Below are 5,945 nucleotides of genomic sequence, written 5' to 3'. Positions count from 1 at the left end.
ATGAGAAAAAAAAAAAAAAAAAGTAAAAAAGAAAAAAAACTATACTAATTCTTAGAGTTACATACAAGGAGTTAAAAATAGGAAAAAGTTAAATAAAAAAATATTATCAATTACACTTATTTACGTGTGATTTTGTAAATCAATACTAAATTAGGGTCTATTCACATTTACGGAACTGAGTTGAATTGAACTGAACTGAAATGATTGGAGCTGAACTAAACTGAACCGAACTGAACTAAGCTGAAATGAATATTTTATGAGAGAGGGAAATTAAGAGCTGAACTGAAGTGAACTGAAATTAATTAAATGTGAACAGACCCTTAGACAAGACATTATAAACTTATTCTTAACCTTAAAGGTTACATATAGCATGAAAAGGGAATACCCCTTATGTTGAGCCCATGAGAAAACCCACATGTGAGTGAAAGTGTTGTCCCACATTAAATGAGTATAAAAGTAAAGAGAAATATTGATATGTGTATCCCACATTAAAGAGATAAGAAAGTTATGTCCAATTTATAAGGTTAAGGGATTACTCCCCTCATTGTCATATGATTTTGAGGTGGAACCTTATTGATCATATGGACAGTTGTAATGGATGTGGCCCAGACCCATTTATCACCTTAACTGCCTATATATAAACGTGATCGATATGTTTAGTACGTAGAATAAGAGATATACATAACCCACAAGTCTTTTATTTTGTTTAACATGGCTTCACCATCAGAATCCAAAAACTCATCAAACACTCAAGAGCAGTTAAGTGAGGAAATCAAAGATCTTGAACTCTCTCTTCCTAAAGAGTTATGGTTTGGGTTTCCAATGCAACTTTATCAGGGTTATTGGTGTTTAAGTGTACTTTTAGAGGGCATAATCGCATTCCAAACCCACTTTCAAGCTCATGATACCGATATCATCTTAGCCAGCCTTCCTAAAACTGGTACGACATGGTTAAAATCCATCCTTTTTGCCATTCTAAATCAGAATAAATTATCCCACCTTTCTGAGCTCCCTTTTAACACCAAAAACCCTCATGAGCTCGTCCTCCACCTCGAGATAGAAGTTTACAAAAATAGCCTAACAAACCCACCAGATTTAACACAATTACCCTCACCTCGACTCTTTGCTACCCACATGCCGTACCATTCAATGGCGTATCCAAAATTTCGAACCGTGGGTTCGGAATCTTAAAAAACAAACGATGCTCATATATTAATTAAATATTCAATACATAAGTTCAAATTTTTTTTATTGCAAATGGATGGATTAAACAGTTACAAAATTTAAAATAAAAAAAAAAACTACAAAAGCATTTTTCGAGTTTTATACTTTGAAAGCGTGCTAATACATTAGTACTTCTATAAATGATAAATCTATAATTCTATTGCGAAAAATCAATATTACACATAAAACAAAAATCCCAAGTAGCCAATAAACATAAATTTGACAATGGAAATTTTTCTAATTATCAATTAAAAGACCAAGTAAAAATTTTAAATTCTAAGTTTCTAAAATTCAATTTGTCAACAATTCGAGTATTCAACAATATATCAAAACTAATTAAACAAATCAGTAATTAATCTAATTATTACTAATTTACAAACAAATAAAGATTTAAGAATTAAGAGGAGGAGAGGAATAAGAGGACTTTTGAAACTAATACGTATTAAAGGATAAAAATAATAATAATAATATTAGATAAGTATAAAGCAAGTAGAATAAGGAACTCAATAATACTTCTTCATGCTTAATTCACCAAATACAAGAGCCATATATGTAGGCTAACAAACAACAAGTAATAAGCTAAAAAACTGGAAATATAATGCCATGATTAAACCCACTAAATAAACTCATCATGAAGAACAACGGAAGAAATCGAAAGGGGAAAAAAAACAACAGAATAAATGAGAGCAACTGGTCTCGAACCCATGATCCTTAGAAAGTGTGCTAATACATTAGTACTTCTATAAATGATAAATCTATAATTCTATTGCAAAAAATCAATATTACACATAAAACAAAAATCCCAAGTACCCAATAAACATAAATTTGACAATGGAAATTTTTCTAATTATCAATTAAAAGACCAAGTAAAAATTTTAAATTCTAAGTTTCTAAAATTCAATTTGTCAACAATTCGAGTATTCAACAATATATCAAAACTAATTAAACAAATCAGTAATTAATCTAATTATTACTAATTTACAAACAAATAAAGATTTAAGAATTAAGAGGAGGAGAGGAATAAGAGGACTTTTGAAACTAATACGTATTAAAGGATAAAAATAATAATAATATTAGATAAGTATAAAGCAAGTAGAATAAGGAACTCAATAATACTTCTTCATGCTTAATTCACCAAATACAAGAGCCATATATGTAGGCTAACAAACAACAAGTAATAAGCTAAAAAACTGGAAATATAATGCCATGATTAAACCCACTAAATAAACTCATCATGAAGAACAACGGAAGAAATCGAAAGGGGAAAAAAAAACAACAGAATAAATGAGAGCAACTGGTCTCAAACCCATGATCCTTAGAAAGTGTGCTAATACATTAGTACTTCTATAAATGATAAATCTATAATTCTATTGCAAAAAATCAATATTACACATAAAACAAAAATCCCAAGTACCCAATAAACATAAATTTGACAATGGAAATTTTTCTAATTATCAATTAAAAGACCAAGTAAAAATTTTAAATTCTAAGTTTCTAAAATTCAATTTGTCAACAATTCGAGTATTCAACAATATATCAAAACTAATTAAACAAATCAGTAATTAATCTAATTATTACTAATTTACAAACAAATAAAGATTTAAGAATTAAGAGGAGGAGAGGAATAAGAGGACTTTTGAAACTAATACGTATTAAAGGATAAAAATAATAATAATATTAGATAAGTATAAAGCAAGTAGAATAAGGAACTCAATAATACTTCTTCATGCTTAATTCACCAAATACAAGAGCCATATATGTAGGCTGACAAACAACAAGTAATAAGCTAAAAAACTGGAAATATAATGCCATGATTAAACCCACTAAATAAACTCATCATGAAGAACAACGGAAGAAATCGAAAGGGGAAAAAAAAACAACAGAATAAATGATAGCAACTGGTCTCGAACCCATGATCCTTAGAGGAGCCTCACTACTCTATTAGTCACTCCCTTACCAATGTGCCAGACTTACATATTTAGTTATTTAATTCACAAACATTTGTTTTAACCTTATTATTTTTTTCTTTTTTTTTTAAAAAAAAATAATCAAAACTTACAATTTTTTTCCAAAAATCTGGGGGTTCAATGAACCCCCTTGAACCCCCCTAGATCCGTCCATGGTACCATTCATTACCGGATTCAATCAAATCATCAAAATGTCGAATTGTTTATGTTTGTCGAAATCCCTTTGACACTTTTGTGTCGTTATGGCATTTCTATCTTCAGTTCGAAGTAAGTAAGGGTACTAACCCGGATAAGGAAATGATGGAGGGATACGTAAACAAGTATTGCGCGGGTGTCTCCCCGTTCGGCCCTTACGAAGATCATGTCTTAGGGTATTGGAAGGAGAGCAAAATAAAACCACAACATGTGTTGTTCATAGAATATGAAGGGCTAAAGAAGGAACCAAAAGATCATTTGAAGAAATTGGCCGAGTTTGTGGGCTGCCCGTTTTCTGAAGAGGAGGAGAAGGGAAATGTTATAGAAAAGATAATCGAGTTGTGTAGCCTTAAGAGTATGAAAGAAATGGAGGTTAATAAAAATGGAAAATTTTATGTTTGGGTTGAGAATAAAGCTTTATTTAGGAAAGGAGAGGTTGGAGATTGGAGCAATCATTTAACTAGCTTAATGGCTAAGCAATTTGATCAAATTCTTGAAAAACTTAAGGAAGCTGGTTTTTCTTTCACTTTTTACCCAACCAAAAAGTGAGAGTTTTCAGAAAGATTTCTCTTTTAATATATATATATATATATATATATATATATATATATATATATATATATATATATATATATATATATATATATATATATATATATATATTTATTTATTTTAAAAAAAAAAATCAGAAAGATTTTACGTCTATCTGATAGAATATATAATAAGATATTCTGTTATTTAGGATATATGTGATATATTTTGTATAATTATCATATTATAACCCTATATATATTGATTAATGGAAGTCACTCATATCTAAGGAGTTTCCACAAAATCTCACGTGTTATCAGAGTTTTAGGTTTCGATCTAATTTTCGCAAATTATTTTTCTTATTTTTCTTTAGCCGATCCCAATTCCATTCAAAATCTACCAACTTTTCCACAGCAACAGTTAATTGAGTGTGCCTAACTTCTCTTTCTGTTCCACTTTATTGCTTTTGTGTTTACTTTAGTGCACCTAATTAATTCCCTACTGCCACCATGGGTAAAGACGTAGTAACAACATTAATGACGGTGATGCATCTTCTTCAGATTTTCATCCAGCTTTCGGTGTTAACGGCAATAATGATGGTGATGCATATCATATATTCTATCACTATCATTTTTTTTAGTGCTTGGTACTGTCTAATCAAGCCCCCAAATGAACCCTTCTTTGTCTTGCTTAAAAAAGTTTACAGTACTTAATTTTGTTAAAATTGGGCTTTTATGTTTGGTTTTTTTTTTTAAAAATAAATAAATAAATAAATAAATAAATAAACAAATATAAAAATAAAAGTCTTTTATGTTGCTTGATTTGTTATGAAATATTTGTGTATGTCCATTATACCCTTATAATCTCCAAAATACTCCCTCCGTTTTTTATTTTTTGCGTGGAATTTTAGGAGCGTAATATAATATTGTGAGTGGATGAATAATTTATTATACTAAAAGTTAGATGGGACTAGGGGTGATAATGAGACTGAGCTATTCGTGAACTATTCGAGCTCGGTTCGGTCAAAGCTCGGTTCGACGAGGCTCAACTCGAGTTCGAGCTCGGCTTGAAACCTTAACGAGCCAAGCCGAGCAAGTCAAAGTTCGGCTCGAAAAGCTCGTGAACAGGCTCGACTAAAATATATATACTAAAAAAAATACAATTTTAAAAACATAAACTTTTTTTTAATATATATTTTTAATATGAAATTATGAATTAATTGCCACATTCATTCATTAAAGGTTTAATATTCATTTTAGTTTATATATTAATATATATGTATAACCTTTAAATGTTAGTGGGGTACAACTATTAATTTTTTAACCCTAACTAAAGTTCCCCAACTCCACTACTCCACACAAATTCAATTCTTCAATCTCACACACACAGCCGTCATCCTCATTTTCATCTCATTCCCGTCAAACACTAAAACACACACAAATAGTAGGTTAACTCGATCTAGATGTTGAGTTTTGTTTTTTTTGTTTTTTTTAAGAAGCCAGAAATCGTACTTCAGCATTAACAAACTAGAAAACTTCGAGCTCAAGCCGAACTTGGGTTTGGAGTCTCGAGCTCGAACCGAGCCTAAGTTTCCGAAGCTCGTCGAGCTCGAGCTCAGCCCCCTTTGTGGGAAACGAGCTCGAGCGGAGCCTAATAAGGTTCGGGCTCGGCTCGAAGGTTTAGCACCCCTAGATGGGACCATGAAATGATATACACCTCTCTTCTCTCTCAATATTTCATGGATTCTTTTTATTTTATAACACGTTATCAGCACTAAAACTCTACATGACTATTCGTTTAATTTAGATCTGAATTAAAGGTACACATATATTATCAGATTGTTTTATAAAAATTACTCTATCTACAAGCGAACGTGAGTAATTTCAATTTCATTTATCACTGATTCCATAACATCACTTAAGTATGGACCAAACGAATACTACTTCTACTACAATTTATTTTTCTACCGCTTTATTTTATTCAACAATGATTATTAAAGCAATTTTATAATAAATTTGTGACTATCCT

General features: G+C 30.5%; 1 pseudogene; it reads left to right on the top strand.

The window, feature by feature from the left end:
- Positions 1–701: 701 nt before the first annotated feature.
- Positions 702–5,626, top strand: LOC145565363 (cytosolic sulfotransferase 5 pseudogene; annotated as a pseudogene).
- The last annotated feature ends 319 nt before the right edge of the window (positions 5,627–5,945 follow it).

This window comes from Chenopodium album, chromosome 10 (assembly GCF_948465745.1).
Source record: "Chenopodium album chromosome 10, dcCheAlbu1.1, whole genome shotgun sequence".
In the NCBI taxonomy this organism is placed as follows: domain Eukaryota; kingdom Viridiplantae; phylum Streptophyta; class Magnoliopsida; order Caryophyllales; family Amaranthaceae; genus Chenopodium; species Chenopodium album.
This window is presented reverse-complemented; position numbering and strand designations above follow the sequence as displayed.